The sequence below is a fragment of the Tachypleus tridentatus genome, chromosome 8 (assembly GCF_004210375.1).
Source record: "Tachypleus tridentatus isolate NWPU-2018 chromosome 8, ASM421037v1, whole genome shotgun sequence".
In the NCBI taxonomy this organism is placed as follows: Eukaryota; Metazoa; Arthropoda; class Merostomata; order Xiphosura; family Limulidae; genus Tachypleus; species Tachypleus tridentatus.
The window spans coordinates 15,600,594-15,628,369 of record NC_134832.1 but is presented as its reverse complement, the minus strand read 5'-3'; the positions used below and the strand labels follow the sequence as shown (position 1 = coordinate 15,628,369).

Sequence of the window (27,776 nt, the reverse complement as noted above, 5' to 3'; positions counted from 1 at the left end):
TCTGTTAAATAACACAATCTCGCGAAAAGGTTGGACAACACGTAAAATTCAACTGACTCCTGTTATCATCGAGCATGCTCGTTAAGCGTCAATAGCAAATTTCTTTGAGAACACTTTAGTGCATCTAAGACGAATGATTCCTTTCAAACTTTGCAGCACGCGAAACTGTCATCTACATCTCTTAACTTGCATCGCTTCATCAGGGTAGCTTTACTTCGTGAAGAAAATTACCTTTAATGTGGGATAAGGAGGTAATTTGACTAGAATAGACGTGAAGCAACGGAAAAGTTTTCATCAAACCACCAGGCGTATCCTTTTAGTTATTATTACTACTAAAGTCTTGAATTAAGATGGTTAGAAATTCTACAACGACTGTACAGATAGGCTTCTTGAAGTAAACAATATAACTATCATACTACAAATCTTATTATTTGATTTAAATGGTATATTTCCATGAAACATCTGCACGGACAGAATAACTGAGTGCAGATGTACTGTGTGGTGTAAATATAGGCTAACTAATAAATATTCACACTTTTTGTTCAGTTGCTCATTAACTACCTCACCATGAACATTTCCTTCACGCATTCCATTAAACGGTGAAACGCGACAAACTTCGTCATGATGTATCGTATGTTGTACATGGAAACATTTTAGAGGTAACAACAGCTTAATTACGTATGGAATTTTTTGCCGCTTATGTGTTTGTTGGGTGACAATTCCGAATTACCTTATAACATTAATATTTTTTAATGTTTTTGGTTGTTTTTTTTTACATCTGTGCACTATGGTACATTATACCTTGTTCTATAACGTTTAGCACCTAACGCAGTTGTTGGGGTTCACGTTTTTGACAACTACAAATATTGAAGGTTGGACTTTTTCTGAATTTAACATAAATGTTTTCCTTACTTTCCCAGTGATTTTGTTACCTCTCCACTGGCACAGCGTCATGTCTGCTGCCTTACAACGCTAAAAACGAAGTTTCAATACCCCTGGTGGGCACAGATAGCCTGTTGTGTAGCTTTGTGCTTAACTTCAAGCAAACAAACTATATGATTTTTATTTAATAAAATAGATCTATAATCTATATATAAATACATCTCAAATATTTTATTTTGTCAAAACGTCAAACTTTAAACAAGTGAACTTCGTTACAGTAATTAATTTTTGTTTTATTTATAGGCATGCCATAGAAATTGACACCAATTTTTCCAAGTTTTGGGAATACATAACGGGACAGAGTAGGAACCTCATTTACACAATAAATAATATCGAAACTCCTTTATTTTCTTGGTTTTCCCTGAAAGTCTTTATTTTGAAGAATTAGTAAAGGATTAATTACATACGTAGTTACATAATAGTACGGTGATTTCTATTAACTTTTTACTATGCTCTCTTCTCCAGTGATTAGCGGTAAGTTTGAGACTTTATAATACTAAAAACCTACTTTTAATACCCAAGGTGGGCATAGCACAGATATTAATCCTATGTTTCATAATTTTGTGCTTAATTACAAACATACAATCTTCTTTGTTTTATTCTTTAAAGAAACCTTTAATACTCTATATCTCATTTACTTTTAATCTCTCTTCGAAAATTCTGTTAAATTAACCAAAGGTAAGAAAAAAAATTACTAAGTAATAAAATCTTACATGAAAATCTAGCTCAGTATAAAGTTTATACGTCCAGTAAAAAAAAAAAAAATTTGATATCCAGAAAATAATTTCATCTTTATTTTTTTGATAATACAAGGTGTTCGGTAAGTCACTGTGCAGTTTTGAAAGCAGCGATAACAGCATTCGTTCAGTCTATTTCAAGCCAGCAACTGATAGCGGTGTTTAGAAACAAAATAAAAAGGATCCAAGCCTGTATTGATGCCAACGGGGTCACTTTTAACATTGTTTATAATTGTCATTCATATTTACTTCCTGTATTCTTTATTGAAACATGTCTGTTAATAAATATATAAGTGCACAGTGACTTTCCGAACACCCTGTACTAGTAATAGTCCTTTCTTATAAATAAAATACCAGTAATAATCCTTTCTTGTATATAAACTACTAGTAATAGTCCTTTATTATATATAAAATACTAGTAATAGTCCTTTATTATGTATAAAATACTAGTAATAGTCCTTTCTTATTATATAAGAGCAGATTTTATTTACTTCTTTTCATTGTCTTACTTTTAAAGTGTTTGATACATAAATATTGAAAAACACAGAAGAATTTGTTCTTTCTCAAACTTAATTTCTTCCTCCCAAATATATTGGTAAGATAATATATATATTTTTTTTAAATATCAGTCGAGTCCCCTTTGTTGTACAGAAATATAATCTATTTTCAGAAAAAGCCTGCTAACTAAGGTGCTTAACTCGCAATCTGAGGATTGCGTTTACGAATAGAGGTATTGACCGTAACATAATAATACCCCCATGGCTGAAAGGGCTAGCATATTCGGTGTGACAAGGATTCGAATCCGCGATCCTCAGACTACGAGTCGAGCATCCTAACCACCTGGACATGCCCGACTAATCGCTGTATACATTTATCGATGTCTGTCAAAATATCCAAAGGTATATTGTACATGACATACGTGTTAAAAATACGTGTTAGTAGTGCAATGATTAAGCAACCAAATTAATCATTTATATTTAATTAACAAAAATGTCTTGGATTCAAAAAGTAATGAAATTATTATATGGGAAGAGCAATTAATTTAAATGTTCAACATGTATTCTCACGTACTTAATTAAAATCGAAATACATTCTTATTACAAATGATATGTATGCTATCCACAATTAGTTTTTGAACCACCAAGATTCGTATTTCTTCTACTAATTGTACCAAATAAACGTTTAAAGCTACAATAATTCATGTTTAGAGAATATGAAAGTCTTAACTTCACCAGTTCAGTTATTTTGTTCACTTGTACGACACCTTATCACACAATGTCTCATAAAGGAACAAACAGAAGCAGTGACTCAACAGTTGAATTGAATATCAGTTCTATTTCGCACCACAATTAAAAGTACAAACCGCGTTTCGCAGCACCACTTCACGAACCAGAGACAGTTGGATCCCCAGTTCAATACGTTAATAACAATGCGAAGAGCGGCCCTTTAATGATTTGGAAAGAAAGATATATTTTCTATCTTATAAAAATTATATAAGTAGCATATAGATATTATCAGCAATATCTGTTATATTCAAATTGTGCTATAAACAATGATGTGTGGTCTACATACATTCAAGACAGAGGGTGTGTTTTCACTCTACCTTTAAATTCTCACTTGGATTTAGAATAAATAAAGACAAAATCTTGATTCAAGTATAAAAGGAGTTCAATGATACTACACATGATTATATAAATAATATGACACACGAAAAATATAACGTACAACAATAACTCGAGTCCACAGAAATGCTAGTTCACAGGAGCTTTAAAACACCTACAGTGGCAGCACAGCGGCATGTTTGCGAACTCACACCGCTAGAAACCGGGCTTAGGTACACAGATAGTTTATTGTGCAGCATTGTGCTTAATTCCAAACAAAGCTTTAAAGCAGAAACATATTTTTGGTTTTAAAATCAGAAGAGACGGATGTTTATTTCCCACTCTGTAAAAACATTCCATAACTCTTGTATGAATATGTATTTGTCGTTCGTTGCTGCTGGACCCTAATGCCACTAAAGCAATTTATTTTCTCGTGAAAACTATGCTATTACAGTAAAAGTATGACGGGGAATAACCCTCACTCGTTAACAAACTGAGAGGCGAGCCAGGTCCATATCTCTATGATTACTAACATGATCCACAGAAATTAATATGCAGTTGATAACAAAAACATTTAAAATTTTTAGGTTCCAACTTCATTGCCGAGAACATTTTCTGATTGTTGAAGCTTCTGCGTTATTAATACGTATAATGATTGAAATGAGAGGAATGTTTTTATGGTAACACAAACACCTTTACAACACGCCATATTTATTGTCGAAACAATGAAACCACTTTTCAGCATGTGTGTATGTTGGATCTAATGGCTCACCCAAACCTAATTTACGAATTCCTGCTGAATCCATGTACCGTCACCTCCCTTTCTTGGGGAACGTATAATGAATGCACCTACTTGTAACAATCAATATTCGTCCTCACATCCCACCGCCCCCGACGACTGGAAAATTATGGCTCTTCCCGCCTCGCACGCTTTGTTGCATCTTATTATCATAAATTATAAATAGACTCGCAGTAGATTTCCTATCCTTGTCCAGACCAAGGACGCCAGGTATAACGGAGCGCGAAAACAGGACAGCGGTCTGCCTAAAGAGGGCGTTTTATTATTAGAGGTAAAATATAATGTTGGAATAGAATCAGTCTACACAAAATAGCCTCATCTGCTTGTGATTTGTCTTTGAAGGTAAATAAATTTTGATATTGAAGAAATATTGTTCTTTGAACGAATTTTTTTACATATTTTGGTTGAAAACTATAAAAAACAGAATGAGAAAAATATTCACTGAAATTCCATTGATATTTTTAATGTATATAAACTCCTTAATCACACAGTCATAGCGAGTGGTTCAATTTTTTATCAGTTTGTAAATAAATATAAAAAACTCTGTTACTTTTGTATATACGTTCTACTGAAACTAAATGTCAGGTCATTTTTATAAATAATGTATTATATAAAGGTATGTTGGTAGAAAATAGGAAACTAGATTTTCTATAGAAAACTAACTGTTAAGTTTAAGTGAAGTTTTACACAAAAATGTGTTGGATCATTTGATTTCAATCTTAAAAATATAAAAAAATAAGTATATATCTTCTGAAGCCGAGAAAGGAAAGTTTACATATCAATTTCAAATTAAATACTTCCCTTATTCAATACGTTCTACAATCGTGCTTTCGTGTTAATAGAAATGTTTTGTGTCACCAACAGGGGTTAAAAAGTTAGTAAACAATATTTTTTTCTGGAAACATGATTTTTGCCCGCTGTGATGAGAAACTATTAAGATATATATCGATAGAGAATGTCTTTTCTATATAATGTAACTCAACAGGAGGAGGAAAATTACAGATATTCAAGTGCACACGTAACTTTTTTTGTCGTATGAAAGGATATGATCCTGGAATAAAAAGCTAAATCAAAATTGTCAAATCTCATAAAATAATAAGTGGAGCGAAAACTTCCTACGGATACGGAGTAATAAAATTGACTAAAAAAATCCCTTCGTAAAGTACATGTTTATCTGACAAGAAATCTTCAAACGTGAAGCAAGACTTGTTGAACCAGTTTTATTTCAGCGAGCAAACTCGAAGAAGGGTCAGGATGTATATATAGAATGATAAGGCACTTTCTAAGCTTCAAATGTCTCATGTTGTTTCTAACGGAGTTTGCAGTTTTCATATTGCACATGGAGGTGTTATTATATTCGTAAATGGGAATATTAAGTATTCATGAATTAGTTTAATTAGCTCAAAAGACCCGAGATATTTAAAAACGCACGCACCGAAACGGAATCACTCGACGATTATAGCAACAACATGTAAAATATATCCCTTACACATTATCTTTTATACACAAATGTCATTTCCACAAATATTTGTCTTTGAAAAACTTTTACCTAACACCTACGAACCTTAAGATATCAACATGTACCATTATCCGAATTATTACATCTTGGCCAGTATTTTATATAATAGTTCGTAAAACATTAAAAATCAGTTTAATTGATTCGGTCATGACAGTAGTTGGTAATCTTAGCTTTGCCTCTATGGCATTCTTCTATTTTCTTAATTGCATTTTAAAAGTATTCTTCATTTAGTTAAATCTTAACAAATTAGATTTGTTTGCATAAATTGCATACCGACTAGTTAGGTGTTTTTATTTCCCTTTTTTATGGCGTTGTGCTTCAAGCACGTGCAGTGTTGATCACATAGTAACCTTGTAACGATCATTGAAAGCGGTTTCAGCCAGCATTCTCGACTTCGCCCCGACCCCCCACGGGAGTTCTTAATGAGCACTTCTGCCCGAGAAACAACTATATGTCCGCTGGAAGCCCAGTTTTCTTCTGTCAAGTTACGAGCCACGCGCAAGGGCTCGGGAGAGGGCTTTACTGAAATGTCGCCGCCAATTAGACTTCATTGAATAAGAAACTTTATTAACTTTTCATGGTCAATAATACGGATGAATAAGTTGTGATAAGTTCTCTAACTTAACCAAAGAGGTAACATACTATAATACAACTACTGCTATAAAATCCGTTTAAACAGCTATTTCGAATTTTGAATACAATGAAGCAAAATAAGGGATTATCGGTTTACTCACACAAATCTTTTTAAAAGAATATCTAATAACACTTTAATGTATAAGTAATTATTAGTTTATTTTAATATAGAATGTTTTTAATAAGATGCGTTAACCTTTGTAATAAAAAATATTTACGAGGGCATTTATAATCCTTAACAACTTGATAGTTTTATCTTCAAACCTACATTTACTCTTATTTATTTTTATATCACGTACTATTCTGCGGACTTTATGGTTAAGAATAATCGTAGATTTGTTGTCAGTCACTTTCAAAAGCTTTCTTCAAAAAAGTTTGTTTTTCACTATTTCGCACAAGAGCTACCTGTGCATACATTGCTAACTTTTAGGATACTCTTGTTCAATTCATAGTGAAGTTTGACTATCATTTTGATAATTGATAATTCCAGTTCGACAGTATGTGATATTTAAACTGATATTAATTATTGAAATAAGATATTACTCTTAATATTTGCCATATTACGTCATATATTCGAACTTATACTAGCGACTTTTAAAGGAATCTTGTCGGTATTACTGTACAAGTTACAATGCAAATGAATGGAGTATTGAAGAGAGAGATGTCACTGTAAGGAGACATCAAGAAGTATCGACAATAGGTTACTGTACTGAAAAGGATAAGATTCGTGAGTGTGTTTTGTTGCTACAATCAGGTATTATAATGACTTAATACAAAGCCAGATATATAAGATTAAGAGTAAAAACTTGCTATGGTCTCAGCTTTTCCTTCTGCAACAAAATGAATAAATTGTGGTAGTAAAACTATTGAATTACAGAACATGTACTTTTGGGTTTTTCCAAGAGGATGGTAACAAAACGGTTGAATTACAGAACATGTGCTTTTGAGCTTTTCAAAGAGTTTAAATAGTCAAAGGTGAGAATAGGGCTGGTGAATCGATTTCACATTTAACAGCTGCTTGGTCATAAACGAGTGCAAAACAAATTTTTTTCGCCTTGTATCTTTAACATGTCATTTTGTTATGGAAATAAAATTCTAGTAGGTGTCAAGCCAAGTGTGAGAAGTATTTGGTATAGTGACTGATCTGGTTCTCCAGAGTGTTCGAAAGAACTTACAGCTACTTTGTATAAACTAAGCATACAATGCTGAAAATGATTTATTAATGTTGTATATGAGCTAGCCATTCAGGGTGTTCTAAAGGAGTTAATGTTGGTTATACATAGTGTTCATAAGGTGTTATTGGTGGTTTTATAATTTTTGGAAGGAGTTACTCTTAGTTACTGCTGTTTATGTAGAGTATTCAAATAATTTATTGTTATTTTGGTTTGTACTTTTTGAATGTTTAATCTTCCAGGTGATTTCAGAACATTTCTTGTTTCGTCGAGATGTAAATGAAGATAGTTCTTTCTCGATTCACTGTTGGTCGTTAATCGCCACACATGTAGTGGATTGTAGCTGAAATGCAAAGAAAGCTATTAGCTAACTATTGAAGACTAAAGTTGTGCTTTAGGTAAGCGACATTATAATTAATTTTACGATACATATTTTAGCGCAGTCAGATGAATATGGTAGAACTATTTGAATAATTAGTAATTTTATGAGATTAACTCACAGGACATTGAATATATTTTCATAATGCAGAATTCTCCCTGTGATTATAGATGGTGTGTGCGTGTGCTTTTATAATAAAGCCACACGAAGCTATCTGCTAAGACTACCGAGGGGAATCGAACCCCTCATTTTAGTGTTGTTAGTTCGTAGACTTACCCCGCTGTACTAGTAGGGGACTGTTGATGACATAAGCTTGGTTAATATCTAAGTGGTAGTATTCTTAGATCTTCTTTCTATATGGTGGAAGGTTGGTTTCCTTTTAAACTTCTTGTTGTGATGAACAGAATTTTTTGCCTAGACATGAGGTTTTTTAAATGTTTTTCATTAAGAGTTTTAATCATTAGTTATTTCAAACAAACAAACATTTGAACTGATACATAATTTTTCCCAATACGTACTTGAAGTTGAAGATCATCACGTGCTACTACTGTTATAAATTTTATTACTTTTATTACGTATTAGCGAATTAACTTTTCTCTGATATTTCTTTATTTTATTAAGCAAGGTGGTTAGGGAGCTCGACTCGTAATCTGAGGATCACTGGTTTGAATTCCCATCACACCAAATATGCTCGCCCTTTCAGTTGTTGGGGCGTTATAATGTAACGGACAACTCCATTATTCGTTGGTAAAAGAGTAGCCCAAAAGCTGGCGGTGGGTGGTGATGACTAACTGCCTTTCCTCTAGTCTTACACTGCTAAATCAGGGATGGCTAGAGCAGATAGCCTTCGTGTAGCTAAGCGCGAAATTCAAAACAACAAACAATTTTTACCTTATTCAATATTTTCATGTCTCAGCTTCATGTCTCTTTCTCAGCTCCAGTTTCACAGTTTTCGGATGGTAAGAATGACAGCTTAAATATTTTAAGGGTTGGACGCGCCAGTAGCTAACGTGTCGGACGGGGAACCTGAAGTTCCAAGTTCGTGCCCCGTTGTCGCAAAATCGTGCATTTCATTTAAAAGCATGGAGTGTGTTACAAAGTAACGGCCAAATAATTCTTTTCGATTAGAATATCCCAAAGCCGAAGGTGTTTGTCACTAGCTGCTTTCTCCTTCCGTATCAGTTCAACAAGGACAGTTATCGTACTTAAAACTTGTGTAGCTTTGGCGAATATCCGAAAGAAACAACCGGACTCGTTTAATTACATTAACCAAATTTCAGTGAGAGGAAAAAAATTAATTTCAGAGGTTTGTTGAAGCATTTGGTCCGTTTGTTCACCTGAACGACAACGCATGTACACAGTGAGCTATACAGCCAGATCAGCAACTCCTAATTTTGAAATTCAGACCAAAGATAAAGCAACCGGTCATCAACAACCACCGTCTGAAATGGCTGCACTCGTAACTAAATAACGAGATTACTGTAACATTCAGCTGGACAAGCGAAACCTGTTTGATATTACCACGTCTTGAACTTAAGACCTTCAGATCTCCAGTCTAGTGTTCTAACTATTTTAGGTCATTCTTGGGCCTTTGAAATTTTACACAATATGAGGTAACTAGTAAAATGTGTAAATGTTGAAGCAAGCTTATTTTTTCTGGTGGTGGGGTTAAAATACATCATAACTTGCCATAATGAGGAAAATAAAGGTGAAACTGAATACTGTTTTAATGCTCAGTTAAGTGTATACTTATATGAATTATTCATGATGTTGTAAAAACACGTAGGTCCAAGAAGTCTTGAAAAAATGAAATAGAAACCCTATACCCTGAGCGCTTTCGAAAGGTGGACCTTCTGAAAGCACCCGGGTTATAGGGTTTCTATTTCATTCTTATATGAATTATGATATATATATATCAAAAATACCGAACCCAAAGTTTCGTTGTTTGCTTCCTGTTGGAAACATTCCTTACTTGTCCAACAATCTTTGTTGTACATGTTTTAGATACCTAAGATGTCACATTTGGGATACAGCATTTTGTCGCTTATAGTTTAAATCAAGATTTCCCATTTCATGTTAGCTAAATGTGAACCCATACATTGTGTACATCAAGAAATCTAAAAAAATAACCACAAAAGTTAAGAAAAGAACAATCTATTCCAGAAAACTCATGAATGTACAATATTAATCAAATTGATTGCAAAAAGTCAAGCTTACAATTAAGTGAAATATATTAAAATCATCTTTAGCCTTAAACGTTTTCCTTTGGTTCTCCAATTTTAAAAGGTGATTTCGACTTATGCCGTTTCTCTTTCCCCTATTCAATATTCATTTATCATATCATTCCTTGATGTTTGGACCTTAGTAAATCACGCAAGTTAGTTGAAGCTGATAAACACGCAAACTTCCGTGATCACGAAGAAAGTACACCATGTCACGTGACGTCATCTTATCTCGCATAGATACTCTTAATTGTGTGTGAAACGTCAATTCCCAAATGTTGGGTTTAATAAAACCTTGAACTGATTCACACTTTAATATAGTACGGCAGTAAATCAATTTGAATTTAATTCACTTTTGAGAATGTATAGTTTTTACTTTATTTTAAAAACTTTGAGAAGCGAAATGTTGTATATGCCAACTTCTCTTTTTAAAATTCTCATCACGTTCTTATTTGTTCTTGCCTACCATGAGTGACATGCACAGAGGATAGAGAGACTTTGGTTAGATTTCTGTCAACATCTAAATATTGCATGCTTCACATATAGTAATCGATATCTGTCAGCATAAACTAAACTCAAATTAAAACTCAGAGTTACCTAGGAAATTGAAGTGCTTAAAGAATTAGACTGGTGTCAGCCTTCGTTTTACTTGTCTACTGAAACTGATGGCTAAATAATGTTCATCTCTGGGACGGAAGAAACTTTCCTAAATACGGTTTAGCTCCTCCCACTGGGTTTGAATTTAAGATTCAAGAAGGTCTATAATTACAGTTAATGAGACAGTTAAATAAATGGTTAAGTTCACTCCCACAAGGACATAACTATTCTAGGCCCAATTCTAAACAAGAGACCAGTTGTCTACATATTTGTAAACGGGATATGCATACGGAATTGTGAGAAAATACTGGAAACAAAACTTTAACTTCATCTGCATTTTTACAACCATGTCAATCAAACTAGTGGAGAACAAAATCGAACTTAGCTAAAGAACAGTAAAAGTTAAACCTTATCATTTTGATGCCACCTTCTCTACGCAAAGTAGATTTAAAACTCATTGTTTGATCAAGACAGAGATATAAGAAACAAAAATGCTAAAAGAACACAGAGATTAATCTCCAAGCAGATAAATGAATATATTATCAGCACATCCAAGTCCATCTGGTGTATGTACTTAATTATTGGATGATTAATAGAAAGCTTGTTATACGTAGAGCAATTGTTCGCAGCGTAAGTTACTTTTTAAAATATTTGAGTTTATAAAAGACTATTGGCCAGAACACACAATACATATAAACTTCAGTAGAACCCACGAAATAAAAGTAAAATGTTGGACAACAAAAAAGTTCATATTAGAAATGGTTTTGGTGAACTATTGTACTCTTAAGAGGTAAGAAGAAGCTGAGATTTTTTAGAGTGAAATTTATGTAACCAAATACCGCATAAATATTTTACAGCTATTAATGTATCTTTATAAAGAAACCCTGTGGTCAAAATAATTCTGCTTTGCATTCTGAGTGACAAATCGCTCTCTGTGAAGAATAACTGTAACTATACTATATCTCTTAATTTTTAAAGCAAGGTGTCTGTATTATTAATTTTTTTTGCAACATAAGGATGGAATATCTTTTAAGCTCTTTTCTGTGTTGCTTACAACAAGAATTTGCCAGAAAACGTAAAACCTTTGACGTAGGACCAGACACAAATGATATATCCACGTGTTTTTAAATGCATGAGCTGATAAGGTGTACAGTTGAAAACAATATATCAAGGTAGAGGCGAAATGATAACTTATTTCAAGTGTTGAAAGTCCTTGGCTTGCATTTCGTTACAGCAGACACGTTTTATAAGATTTACTTTCAATTCTCACTACTCAGTCAGACAAGAGTAGCTGAAGAGATGGCGGTATGTATTATGACTAGTTACCTTTCCCCTAGTATATCAGGACAAAATTAAGGACGAGTGTGCGGAGATACCTCTTTGTTTAGCTTTGGGCAAACATTCTCAAACGAACACACCAAGCATTGAGCCAACAACAAAATTCGTTAATTTTTTTTAATTATCAAATTATAAAAAAAAATGTTGATGCATGGAAGATGACATGCTATATTTCCTTCAATTAAAATTATAGATTATTCGAATGCGATATGATTGATTGAATATGGATTAAGCTCAAATCCACTGTTGCCAAAATAGCCTTCAAAAGGTGAAGAAGGAAGTTATTGTTTGTTTGTTTTTTGAAATTTTGCACAAAGCTACTCGAGGGCTATCTGTGCTAGTCGTCCCTAATTTAGCAGTGTAAGACTAGAAGGAAGGCAGCTAGTCATCACAACCCACCGCAAACTCTTGGGCTATTCTTTTACCAATGAATAGTGGGATTGACCGTCACATTATAACGCCCCCACGGCTGAAAGGGCGAGCATGTTTGGCGCGATCGGGATGCGAACCCGCGACCCTCAGATTACGAGTCGCACGCCTTAACACGCTTGGCCTCGGGCTAGAAGGAAGTTAATTAAAATTTTGGGGCATTAAAAAGCACATGATAATCCAAATAATACGAGTTGAAAACCTTTTAAATTCATTACGGCTCATTTATCATTTGAGTTACATTAAGCAATTAGCAATCACACAAAAATAAAATATTTTATTAACTTTTGAACTCGAAAAATATCTGAAATAATGGAATATTAAAAATAAGACAAAGTTTTTATACCGATAGGACAAAAACACAGAAACGACAAATCGGAAGTAAATTTTATCTACATCACTTCAACATAAGACAAAAGCCTGAACTCTGATAGTTAGCTAAAATACAGATTACTTAGCGCAAAGCTACACAATGGGCTATTTGTCATATGTCTGCCACGGGGACTGACCCCTGAATTTTAGCGTTTTAAGTCCCGAAGTTTTCTGTCACGTAAGCATTTCATAAAACAGATGTAATGAATTGTTTTAGAAGATTGCATGAATACTAGAAAGAACTAATGTGAAATTCTAAACTGCTCAACGTAAGACAGTATTTTTATGGAAAAGATACGCAATTGATTGTTTGTGCTCTATCCATCACAGGGACTGAACTCCTAATTTTTTCTTTGGAAGACCGCCAACTTTCCGCTGTCCCATCGAGGGGGACGACAATGAAGCAGAAATAATATAGTACGCTACAGTACTAAGTAAATAAGAATTGTATTTCCCATGATGTAAGCTTACACTGGCGATCGCAGATCAAAATGTGAAATAAGTGCATGCTGCGATGATGTAGTCAGCTTATTAAATATTTGTTGACTGTAGGTCTTAGTTGACTGGAGAAGACACATAAATACTGCAAGCTAGAAGTAAGTCATGTTATTTTATAACTGCAGTTCTTGGACAACTGAAAATATGTAAGTATTGTGATTACTGTAGCGCTTAGTTGACAGAAACAAGATAAAAGAACTGTGATGATTTTTGCCTTTGTTAAGTTGGAATTATGGTGTGTTTTTGTCTTTTAAGTTGAAAAAATTAATCAGAAGTAGCTGTGATAACCTTCTCTTTTACGTATAGATGCATTAAAGTGAGCTTTTAATAATCATAATATGATAACAAAATATCTCCTGAATAATAAAATAATACTGTAATGGCTTGTGTTCTTTGGGTGGTGTGAAGGGGAAGTAGCATACAGTTTCGATATAAGTAAAGCGGTTATAGCTTAAAACTGAAAAGATATAAAGAGTATTAGAGCTCGAGAAGTCGAATACTTTTTTTTTTACAAAACGGATCATTATTTTAACTTTCTGTGAGTACTAAACACTAGAAGGCGTACATGTTTTGCTTTATCAATCTTAGATTTTATCTCAAAGCTATGTTCAAATCTGGTTACGTAAGCTAAGACAATATTTAGTCCTTATTTTTTTATATTCATTAGAGACTGACAAAACAAGTGTCACGTGATTGCAGCTCTCGTGAAATGGGTGTGGTTTGTTAATAAATAAAATATTTGGTGGAAAACATTAAGAAATTCAATGTGACCTAGTACATAATCAACGTGTCATTTTCTACTAAATCTCCATATTACTGGTTTCTTCTTCCTAAAGAATGGAAACGTTTTATTTGAGACATATCAGTTTTCTCTGATACCTTGGTCTATTAATTAACTGCATTTGGATGACAGGTAACTAGGAGGTAAGGGTCTAAATTTATCGGTTTCACTGGCTGTGTGTTTCCTACTGACGTGCGTGATTTTGTACAAGCGCTACTTCTGGCAGTTCAGCCGGAGTTTTGTCAGCAGAACAGCCAACGGAGGACTCCTAAGTGTGGCACTACTAGAGGAGATGCCAAGCCAATTTCAACAGTATACGCAACGAGGACCAAGCTGAGACCATCTTAACCGTGGCCACTGGCTGGAAACCTTGTATATACGGTCAGTCATAATTCAAAAGTATGAGTTTATTTAGTTTACTTATTTCCAGAATGAACAATGTATTAGCAGGGTATAACAGTCAGTTTTTACTCAGAACAGAGACAGAAGGAAAAAATGATCACTCATTTTACATGGCAGTTTTATCGGAAGGAAAAAAAAACAAGAAAACTTGACCACATGTGATATTTTGAAGGAATTGTTATTCACAAAGAACTGTCAGTTTGCATTTCTGAGATAAAAAACTGAATGTTTCTCCCACTGCACAATTTCTTCACATTTATCATCGTTGTTTAGTTAGTTTCTACTTTTATAAAATATTTTTCACGTTATAAAACTAAACATACATATAAACATTGCATATGCGTCTAAAACAGTGATTTAAGGACGTTGTGGTAAACAATCATGATGAAAATCGCTAGTCAATGCAGTTTCTAGAAAATAGACAGGCTTAATATAATTTAACTGGATCACTTTTGTACGATTCATATACGTTTTTTGTTTTGTTTTCTGTATCCATAAATACCACTCTTACATCATCATTAACGAATACGCTATCCTTTGAATTTTCTATTATTATGTATCCATATTACAGCTGCTACATGCATATGTACATGTATATATGGGTTTGACGAATAATTATAACATATGGAAGGAATCTTTGTTTGTTTCGTTAAGAGGTTAAAAAAAAAGTAAACAAACAGTTGATTTCATTACTCGCTGTAACGGATTTACTATTATATATTAGTTAGTTAGTTAGTTATCACCATTAGATTCCATCAAGGAACATAGGGCTGCAATCACTTGCGGATTCTTCAACAAGTATTTAAGTGAGTAGGTTGTTAGCCCACTGCACCGAGCCATCCCTAATTTAGTAGTGTAAGGCTAGAGGGAAGGCAGCTAGTCATCACCACCCACCGCCAACTCTTGAGCTACTCTTTTACCAAACGAATAGTGGGATTGACCGTAACATTATAACGCCCCCACGGCTGAAAGGGCGAGCATGTTTGGCGCGAAGGGGATGCGAACCCGCGACCCTCAGATTACGAGTCGCACGCCTTAACACGCTTGGCCACGCCGGACCTATATTGTTATATATGTATTGCGAAATTTTCGCCTATTCTCTAAATTTGTAGAAGATTCACGAGCGTAAGAATCAAAATTGTACTATATAATAATACTAGTAATTGCTAGTATTATTGCCAACTGAACTTTTATAAACAGCAACACACGGAAAAAATTATATTATCTTTTGTTACACTCAGTACGATATAAGTCTCGGAAACTTGTGACTAATGCTTACTAATCGGAAAACCATAGATATTTGACAAGGAACGATTATAGATTTCTAACATATTACAAACCGTTTAACTTTAGTGAATTAACTCTGGACGTACGTATTTCTACGAGGATATTAGATATCTTCGTCTGAGATAAGTCAGCTTGTAAATAGCTTGAAGCTTGCCATTAAGCGAAGTGTAACAATATCAACTCAGAATTAATTCGCTCATCGTGAACTGCCGATAAAATAATCAGTTCCATACTAGATAGAAGACTCGGTATTATTTGTAAGTTTGTAAACTTTTGTATATTTTGTAATGACAATTTGTAATAACCGTTATTATCAAGAGTACTGTTGTTTGTATATTAAATGATATCTGTGTTAAGAAAGAAAATTGTGTATCAATCTTGTTGGCAAATATAATAAATTTGATACATATCGACATTCAGTTAACTCTAAATTAAAATTAAAATTTCAGGCAATTTGAAATCGTAGTACGTAATATAATAAATCGGAGACTCGTCCGAAATAAATTATAATACGTAACATAGCATTATTCATCGAGTTGTATATTGGTTCTACTGCTCAAATTAAACAACGTCTTGAGTCTAAAATGCCGGAACTATTGTACATGTACTCCATGGTTCTGTGTATCAAAGTAAAAGAAATACGCATATCATTATTTTGCAATGGAGAATTAGTAGCATTAAAACGGCCTGGCATGACCAGATGGGTTAAGGTATTCGACTCGTAATCTAAGGGTGGCTGGTTCGAATCCCCGTCGCACCAAACAGGCTCGCCCTTTCAGCAGTAATGGCGTTATAAGGTGACTATCAATCCCACTGTCGTTGGTAAAAGAGTAGCCCAAGAGTTGGCGGTGGCTGGTGATGACTAGTTGCCTTCCATCTAGTCTTATACTGCTAAATTAAGGACGGCTAGCTCAGATAGCCCTTGAGTAACTTTGCGCGAAATCAAAACAAACAAACAAACAAACACAAAAGCTTTAAAACAAAAGTTTATTTAAACTATAGAAATTACGGATATCTTGCAGTAAAAATAATGTGATAAGATACAATAAAATAGCATATTTCTCGTGTTATAAAGCAGACCTGTAATACAGTCTATTATGAGTTAACTTGGGTATTGCAATAATACAGTACTGGTTCTGTTGTATAATAAAATAGCACACTTCGGAACAGGTACTGTGTACTGTGCGTCTTTGATAATTACGTTGGGCATTGCAATAGCATACTACTGGTTTCGATTATACAATAAAATAGCACACTTCTTGTATTATAAAGATGGATTAATTAACTTAGGCATTGTAATAACAAACAACAAGTTTCCATTATTCATGATTGCAATTTATTATTGTTTAAAACTGATTGGTCCCGCGCTGGTACAGCGGTAAGTCTACGGATTTACAACGCTAAAATCAGCGGTTCGATTACTCTCGGTGGATTCGGCGGATAGCACGATGTGGCTTTGCTACAAGAAAACACACAAAAACTGTTTGATTGATTTTTGTACAAAAAAAGGTTTTGCAACAAAAAAGCTTTTTAATTTTTAGACAAAATTAAATCCGGTTCTAAGTTAATCAGAATTGCTTGTTTAGTCTTAAGTATCACGCTAAAGTCACAAAAATGTGTTTTACTAAACGGTAAATCTTGTTGATTCTAAAATATTTTATTAATTGTAATTTTTTTTATAGAATTTGAAGCGAGATTAGTTTCTAAAGTTTAATCCAAGATTTGTGTCTAGTGTTACCGTTTAAAATAATTCCTGAAAACATTTAAATTCTCTATGTTCAGAGTTTGAACTAAGAAGAAAACATCGGAATACTTTTATTTATTTTTCATCAAGTGATGGTCGTTTTCTAGTAGTTCTTTGGATTATCCTTAACGAGGTTTAAGGGTTTAAACATCCTGATATTTTATAATATTCTTTGTTTAAATTAGAATAATTTCATTTATAAATTATTCTTGTTTAATTCCTAATTTTTTTATTATATTTATGTATCTTATCTAATATCTCCTTTTGTATTTATTTGTGTGCAATTATTACTATACAGGAACCGTTTTCTTGTAAGTTGTGGTCAAAACTATGTGTCATTTCCAGCTAATAGTTTCAAAAGACACTATATAAAGGTATTCTGAGATAAATATCCCATATCAGCAAAGAAAGAAAAGTTTAGCAATTTTCTGATGTCAAGTATTAGCAATAACAGTAAAAAGAACAACAATGCTAACAAGTGAAAATTTTGCATGCTGTCTTAATTAAATGGATAAAGAAATACTTTTCACACTGTATCATGATAACGTTTTAGCATATCTGATAGTTACTACAAATGCTCAACTATTCTACTTTACATGTTATCATTGCAAACTTTAACTTTGCGTGCACACGCAAAATCTTGTCCTGCCGGAGATACATCGTCTCTTATAAAAACACAATAAATTGTTTTCTTCGCATTTTTCTGTTATCTTTTACTTATCTGTTATCAAGAGTCACATTTGTTTTCATTCGTAGTCACAAAATTTCACAGTTTTTCTTTTAATTTTGCCTAGAGATAAATTCTGGAACGACAAATTTCAAATGTAGGTATAGTACTTGATCGTAGAACTTTTTAATAATAATATTTCGTGTAATGGCTTAGAGCACATACACGCACATTGGTTCAATAGGAGTAAGTAAATATAGAAGAGAGGTCGTGTATCATCTAAGACTACCCATTAATTGCAACTCATTCCAAATGTTAGATAAGAAATATGTTAGTTTGTTGGATAATAAAAGTCGAGTTTAAATTGTAGATATGGTACTTGATCAGTTGCAGATATATGAAATTAAACATGTTACAGGAACATTACCAGACAAAAACGAAGCAACAGCCCATGTGAATACTGTCATACAGAAACAAATTATAGGGGCATAAATAAAACCAGGCAATAAATTAGAGCATTGAGCGCGAACAAGAACAGAGGCAAAGTTACTGATTCTATTTCATATAAACATAAAAATTTAAACGTGAATAATGCTAGTTCAATAATAACTTAAAATAAAATTCTAATAATTTTGTAGGCAGTTATTCAAGTTGAAAATGTGTCTCTGTTACTATTACGAAGAATATATCACCATTTCAGACACATTTTCTTTGCTGTCAAATAAATTCAGTCGTTATTTTCAACAATCTTAGTTATTATCCCATATGATTTATGCAATATTTCTTCGCTTTTAAAGTATGTTAACTGATGTTTAGTAACGATTCACAACAATATTTCTTCACTATTAATGTTTGGTAACCGATGCCGATGTTTAGTAACGATTCACAACAATATTTCTTCTTTATTAAATTAACTTATGTTCAGTAATCATTCACAACGATATTTCTTCACTATTAAAGTATGTTAACTGATGTTTAATAATCATTCACAACGATATTTCTTCACTATTGAAGTATGTTAACTGATGTTTAATAATCATTCAAAATAACCCTATTTTATTGTCCGAGTATCATCAACAACAATAAATAAGTCATAATTTTCATAAATCTTTCTTTTCTATCCAAATACATCAAATAACACTCACTTTATTCTCTTTACTATCTAAATATGGTAGTTGATACTCAGGTATCACTCTTTCCTCTCGAAAAGTTTCTTCATTATCCAAGTGCGGTAACTGATAATTAGTTACCATTGTCAATATTTTTTTTCTTACCAATTGGATACCGTAATTAATTCTCAGTTAACAATATGAACAGTTTTTCTTTGCTATCCACCAACTGCTGTTGATAGTTTCAATCACTCTCACTAGTATTTCTTTATTGCTAAAGAATAATAGTTAAGGTTCACTCATCATTCTTTTTACTCTCTAGCCTGGTACATTTTCGTTCAGTTACCAAACTTTACTTTTGTTTCATTCGTATACCTGTAAACTTTTGCAGCAGTGAGACCAAATATAAAGTATTCTTCTCCAATGTTACATGTATTATACACATATAAACAATATACGCTACGCATGTGATAAAACCTGACAGTCTGTCTGATACAAATCTTCTGACAAATGTGGTAAAATACACATATGCAATAATTTAGGATTTCTTCTCAACATCATAATTACTAATCACTAGAATATTTTGCTTCTAGCAAGTCGCTCCCTGATTCTTCTCTTTCATGTGATTATTAACCAAGACGTTCCCCACCCTTACAGACCCATACATTAGTAAAAGATGGACGTTATCATCACTCGAGTCTTCGGACACTTGACGCCAATGTCCCCGCAGGTGCTTCGCTGCACGTGCAAGTCACGTCCGCACCTTCCTAACCGTTCTTATTACCTCTGTATTAACAGTCTGCATGTAAAGAACACAGATTAGTACACTGGTTTTTAAATGTTTAAGAATGGATCTATTTTCTGCTCAGTATTCTGTAAAAGCATCAGAGACCTTCAAGCGTTTTCACTGTCATATCAACGATCATCACTAGGTGGATATCTGCATGCCAGATATATACATTTTGCAAAAGAAGAATTCCCTTAGTATACTTAATAAGAAAGTATAGTGTATAGTGTCGTATTTTCAGTGTTAAAATAAAAAGTGGAAAGTTACCTATGGTATAATCAGCAACAAAACGAGATATGTTAAAGCCACTTCCTGTCACTTGTCAGAAGAGGAAATAAAAGGACCATACTGTGTCATCAAGAGAAAAGTCAAAAACTCTTCGATAAGAAGGAAAAATACGTAAGAAATGTTAATGTTGAAAATAGTAAAAAAACAAAAGATGTGAAGAAATAATAAATAGTGTGAAATTCATTTCTGTGTTCTCAACAAGAGCAATGCTCTCATTTGGTGAAATGTAGTTTCCATCATAGAATTTCAAGATACAGTTTTCACTTACACGAGCTTCATTTTTTTTAATTCAGTTTGTATGTTTCTTTACTTTGTATTTCAGTGGTGATAGAAATTTAGCATTTCGTTTTCTAAAGAAATAATAATTTTCTCTGTATTTTATTTTATTAAAAATTATAGCTACTTGCGTAGAATTATTCCTTATATAAAGTGTTAAAATTTTTCTAACTCTTTAATAAGTCCTTAAGAACTCCCTAAAATATATAGAAAAACGTTATCTCTTAAACCGAGTGACATTTCGAATTCGTAGTCAGATATATCCAACACTTGTCGCTTCAGTATACCTATATACACAGCTGGCCAAAATCTTAAGGCCAATGAACATAAAGAAAAAATATGCATTTTGCGTTGTTAGACTCAACCACTTATTTGAATAGAGTTTCGAAAGATGAAAATAAGAAAATGGAAATAAAAAACGTTTTTAGCATTTAATAGGGAAAATGTGAACACTATGAAATTAGCCTAAATACTAGCTGGTCAAAAGTTTAAGACCATACCAAAAAGAAGTCCTAAACAGGGTAGGAAATGCCCAACAAGAGGTCTCAGTAGTGAGTTGCACGGCCGTCATTGCGAATAACTTCGAACATTCGCTTTGGCATGGTCGATATAAGCGTTTGCAGAAGGCTGTCTGGAATGTTATTCCAAGTGGTGAAGATGGTTTCACGAAGATCATGCACTGTTTGAAATTGATATCCATCTCTATAGACTTCACTTGCCATCCACCCCCAAACATTTTCAATGAAGTTCAGTGCGGGCGAACAAGCTGGATGGTCCAAAAGAATTACGTTATTCGCCATGAAAAAGTTCTTTGTTCTGCGGGCATTGTGGATTGCAGCGTTTTCCTGCTGAAAGGTCCAGTCATTTTCACACAAGCGAGGGCCTTCAGTCAACAAGGATGTTCTCTCCAACAGACCAATGTAGCTAAGCTGCTGTTTGACGCCCCTGTATAACGTGAAGCTCCATTGTTCCATGGAAGGAGAAAGCACCCCAGACCATGATGGAACCTCCTCGACTGTGTCGTGTAGAAAATGTCTCCGGTGGGATATATCCTTATCGTGCCAGTAACGTTGGAAGCCATCCGGACCATCCACGTTAAATTTTTTCTCATCAGAGAACAAAATCTTTATCCACTTTTCTACGTCCCATGTTTGTTGCTTCTCAGTAAAGTTTGACCGAGCTGTTTCGTGGTGTGGAACGAGGTGTGGCCTTTGAAGACGTTTACGGTTCTTAAAGCCTTTCTCTCGTAGATGCCGTCTTATTGTTCTTGAGCTGCATTCTGCGTCAGTAAGGGCCTTAAGCTGGTTCGACGATCGGCTGGTGTTTTGCCTGACAACCCGTCGAATCCTCCTGCTCAACGCCGGCGAAATTTTCTTGGGTCGACCACTTGAAATTCTCGTTCCGTATCCCTCAGGGTCTTTTAAGAAATTTGCAACAGCAGTTTTATTGTACCCAATCTCACCAACGATGGCACGTTGAGAGAGACCTTGCTTTTGCAGCTCGACAATTCTGTCACGTTCAAACTGTCAACGTTTTATCCTTTCCCCTGGTTTTATCCAATGCAACACAGGAGATGTCAGTGGGAGATGTTGACAACGCTAATGCTTGAACACAAATGACTAAATTTTGTAATGTGTTTACCGATTAACGCTTCGTTTCAGTATAGTCTTAAACTTTTGGCCAGCTAATATGTAGGCTAATTTCATAGTGTTCATATTTTCCCTATTAAATGCTAATTTTTTTTTTTTTTTCCCTTTTCTTATTTTCATCTTTCAAAGCTCTACTCAAATATGTGGTTGAGTCTAACAACGCAAAATGCGTATTTTTTCTTTATGTTCATTGGCCTTAAGATTTTGGCCAGCAGTGTATATATATAAATACTGCATTATTCAAACTTTACTCCAGAGAAATGTAAATACAAAGAAAGCTTACAAAAACGATTTATATATATAAGCGGCCTCTTTTTCTCTCTTAGCCTATATGCAGTTACGTTTTTAAATCAAATATTTTGAAAACAATTTTTTACCTTTCACAAGCACACTTAGAGTTGTATTTAGTTATAAAATCCAGGACATTTTAATGAAAAGCGTGAAATGCGCGATATAATGTGCGGTGTATGTGTTAATCCTTAAACAAGGATCATAGCTAAAAATATTCTAGCTTTTGCTTAGAAATCTGCTAAAAATAAATGTTAATGTTCTTGACAAACATATGACTATATTCACAAACAAACATACTTTTGTTAGCTCAGTCGTGAAGATAATAAACCGTAATCTCAAAATATTACAGACGAGATAATAGCACACATTTCGTACAGTAGCAACAAGCTTAAAACACTCACTATAAATATAGAACACTTGAAAATCGCTTCCAATATGTGTTTACTAAAGAACACCAAGCTTATCATGAATATTTTTACTAGAAAAACATTTAAATTTACTACAATAACATCTAGCATATAAAACTTTGTAAAAAAATTCATACTTAGTTGTAATACACAAGTATAAGATATCATTGAAAATACATATTATACTCAGTCGTATATAATTTAAAACACACCTGAACACTACAGTAACATATAGTTTATAACACATATTTAGTATAGCATATTTACTTCATAGTGAAAGTAGTATGTTAGCATTTACTTTGCTTGTAATATACACATTCACTAAAGAAATACTATAAATAAAACGTTCACATTAAAATAACGATAGGTTTTTATTGAAACACGTTCATCTCAATAGCACCGTAGCATTACGTACTTTGTAACACACGTTTGTAGCGTTAGAACAACCTAGCTTATAACTCCAACGTTAACCTCATTAAAATCTAGCTTATAACATAAGTTTAACGTCTACTTTATAACGCACACATTTATCAATTTAGCAGTTTGTAATAATAATAGCTTATAAGGCATGTTACTACAGTAATGTACAGAAGTGTAAAATGATAGTTAAGTGGTTATTTAATGTTCTTACAGTAATTTAAAATACATAAATTTACAATAACACTATGTAGTTATAAGCAAGAGTTTACCAAAGAAGCACCTAGCTAACAGATGAGTTAACCACGGTAATATCTAGTTAAAATAAACATACTAACCAAAACCAACGCGCAAGTTATAAGGAACATATACAACTTAATAACTCCTTATTTGTAACAAACACAATTAACACAATAATTTTTAACGCATAGTATATATATTTATTATAGCAATACGTACCTTATTATATACATATTTACTAAATTAACTCCTATCTTATAATTCTCTCCTTACGTGTAGAAATCTAGAGCTTATCAGTCATATTTACAAGAGTAACAATTACCTAATAGCACAGAAGTTTCAACAGTAACATTTAGTTTATTACATATATATACATATTTAGTATTATAACGTCCATGTTTCTAAACATATAATTATCACTTTAACACCTAACACATTACAAGTCTGTTTCCTTAGTTATGTGTAGCTTATATAAAATTGACTCATTTACCATAACAATACTTACTTAAATCGTACAGTAATATTTAGATTGCAATACGCATGTTTTCCGAAGTAATATCTAGCATTTAATGCATTTTAATACAATAATACTTACGATTAGATTCATATTCTTCCTACAGTAGTATCTGACATATTACATACACGTTTGTATAGTATTATACAGTTTGTAAAACGTATACGAGAGTAATACATATCTTATAATAATCGTTTATAAGGTTAGCAACTATTTATAATACACAGAGTTTATTATAAATCACATTTTACCTCAGTAATTTTCATTAATAATACACCTAGTAATACGAAGACCAGTGCATCCATATTTGTCATGGTGACAGCAACTAATGACTTGTAACACGTGTTTAGCATAGAAGGGCTTAAATTATAAAGTACCATTTACCTCAGTAATTCTTAATTATAGCAAACTTTATTGCAGTAGTACTTAGTTTGTAAAAGACGAGGTTATCATAATGACGTCTTTTTCGTAGCAGACACATACGTTTCCACAGTAATACATAGCTTGTAAGATATGTGGTTACCAAAATAACGTTTCTAAAAGAATAACTAACATTGAAAATATAAGTTTTTTATAATAACATTTTGTTTTCAAAGAGAAACTTTTACCACGGAACTACTTGGCCTGTAAAATATGTGCTTATCACATTAGCACGTTATTTGTAACAGATACATTTCTACAGTAATATGTAGTCTGTAAGATACGTGTTTGAAACAATAATAAGTTTTTAACAACACGTTTGAACAGTAATTCCTAGCTTCTAAGATGCACAGTTACCTCTGTAATATCTAATCTCTAAGATTACATAATATCTAACCGGTAAGGTATACCTCTACCACAGTTTATATTTTGTTACTCACTTACATGTTTCCATAGTAATACCTAGTTTGCAACATACGTGTTACCTTAGTAATAATATTATATTTATAAAGGATTCGTTTCAGCTTGTGAATTTTTGCTTGTGACTGACACGTTTACCACAGTAATATCAAGCCTGTTAGGTAAATATTTCAACATATTGATATTCTATTTATAACATATACGTCTGATAAATAATACCTAGCAGGTAGGACATATATTTACTTTCATAACAACTTCTTTACAACACATCTTTTTACAGCATTACGTAACATGTTCGATACACGTTTACATAGTAACATTTTGCCTGCAACATACCCGTATAAGTGAGTAATAATAATATTATATATACATGTTTACCATATTAATAACATGGTGATAAATGTTTTGCACTAATAAAAACAATAAGCTCCATGATACCTCATTTGTAACAAACATATTTATCGCAGTAATACCTAACCTGTAAGAAAACATTTATTACACTAATACCAATGGTGTAAGATAAACGTTTATCACGGTAACACCTGATCTGTAAGACACACAGGTAAAATTCGGCATAGCGCATAGCCAGGTGTTAGGGGCGCGACTCGTAATCTGGGGGTCGCGTGTTCGAATCCCTGTCATACCAAACATACTCACCTTTTCAGCCGTGGGAAAGTTATAATGTGATGATCAATCCTACTATTCGTCGGCAAAAGAGTAGCCCAAGAGTTGGCAGTGGTTGGTGATGACTAGCTGCCTTCCCTCTAGTCTTACACTGCTAAATTAGGGACGGCTAGCACAGATAGCCCTCGAGTAGCTTTGTGCGAAATTCAAAAACAACAAACAAACAATACGACAGTATCATTTCTGAAACAGGCATGTTCCTACAACAATACTTAGCTTGTAAATTAAATGTTTACTACGGTAAGTTCTAGATAATACGAAACATTTTTACGACACTAATGTTTAGTCTGTAAGACAAAAAAATATTTCGTCTGATACAAAAACTGTAAGATAAACGTATTCCATAGTAACATCTTATTTGTAACAGACACCTTTCCACAGTAATACTTAGCCTGTAAGAAACATATTCACTACAATAATATCTTGTTTGTAACAATCATTTTCCCACAGTATTACATAGTGTGCAAGATATATATTTACCATAATAACGTCTCATTTGTAAAATTTAGTTTCCGTAGTGTCGCCTAGCAATAATTTTATTTCAAAGAGGGTCGTTATTAGAAATAACTCCTTGTCTGTGAGTTATATATTTGTATCAAATATGTTTTTGCTTCTATAACTTATTTGTAGGGTACACGTCTACCACGGTAATATCTGCCCTTAAATATACATTTTTATAACAGTAACATTGTGTTCGTATTCATTATATTATATACCTTTCCTTAAGAGCATCTCAATTCTAAGGTCAATATTTACTATTGCACTAATTTGTTCGTAACAAACGTATTTAGCGTTTTATTTTAACAAACATGTTTAACACTGTGGCATCTAGCTTCTAAGAAACACGTTTAACATCATAATACTTAACTTCTAAGATACACGCTTATCTAACCAACACCAAGTTTATAAGAAACGTTTTCATAATAATAATACATAGCCTGCAAGATATATGCTTACCATAGTGACATACATGACACGTTTCAACAGTAATATCTAGTTTCTAGGATACATGTTTTGTTTTTTAGAGTAAATTCTTACGTGTAACAAAAGAATTTACCACAGCGATTCCTAGCCTAAAAGATATATATTTACCATAGAAACAAATTCTTTATAACATAGATTTACAGAATAACGCTTAATCAGTAAGAGACACATTTAACAGAGCAATGTCTCGTTTTTAACAAAGAAGTTTTTCTCATTATTACGGACTAGCCAGTAAGGAACACATTTACCACTGTAACACATTGTTTGTAAGAGACTTTTTCAATATAAATACCTATCCTGGAAACGACTTGTTTACTACAGTAGCATTTTATCTTAACACATTTTAACAGTAATACCGAGCCTGTAGCCTACATGTTTGTAAAAGACACGTTTCAACATTAATTTTTAGCCTGTAACATTCATGTTTCCAACTGCAAAAACTTCATTGTAACCAACAAGTTTATTGCTGTAATACCAAGCACGTAAAATAAATGTTTACCGCAGTAATATCGTGTTTCTTGCAAATAGTTTTCCTCGTTAACACCTTCCCTGATAGATAAACATGTATAATGGTAAAAAGCAGCCTGTAATATACATGTTTACTACGTAACATCCGTTTGTGATAGTGGTCACAGCTAACAAGGTAAGTTTCAAACTGAAAAAGATACATGTTTACCTCAGTAAAATCTTAATTCTAGTAGACCCGTTTCAGCAGTAGCACTTAGTTTCTGTGAGACATATTTAGTAAGTTTGTAATATTGGTACGTTTTTACAGTAAGTCCTAGTCTGTGAGATACATGTTTACCACAGTAACATATTTTTTGAATCAGACACATTTAACACGGTGACTTTTATCCTATAAAATATAGGATTAGTTTACTAACATGCTATTTTTAATACATCGTTTCCATAGTAATACTTAGTATTTCCCGTCACACAAAATATGCTCGCTCTTTCAGCTGTGGAGGTGTTATAATGCTACGGTCAATATCATTATTAGTTGTAAAAAGAGTAACCCAAGAGTTGGCGGTAAGTGTCGACAATTAGCTCTTTCCCTTCTAGTCTTTTACTGCTAAATTGAGGACAACCAGCGCAGGTAGCCTCTTGTAGCTTTGTACTAAATTAAAAACAAACGTATTTAATACCATAAAATATTGTTTCATACACGATT

General features: G+C 33.2%; 1 protein-coding gene across 23 annotated transcripts in view; it reads left to right on the top strand.

Moving 5' to 3' along the window:
• The first annotated feature begins 4,284 nt into the window (after positions 1-4,284).
• LOC143258576 (POU domain, class 3, transcription factor 4-like) overlaps positions 4,285-27,776 on the top strand; it is a 205,914-nt gene continuing 182,422 nt past the window's right edge. For 8 of the 23 annotated variants that reach the window (XR_013032381.1, XR_013032390.1, XR_013032387.1 and 5 more), the window contains exon 1: positions 13,991-14,400. The gene's annotated coding sequence lies outside the window, so the exon portion shown is untranslated. Of the gene's footprint in view, positions 4,422-7,645; positions 7,802-13,990; positions 14,401-19,902; positions 20,415-27,776 lie in introns of those variants that run through there. The other 15 variants (XR_013032380.1, XR_013032382.1, XR_013032385.1 and 12 more) reach the window with 8 other exon arrangements.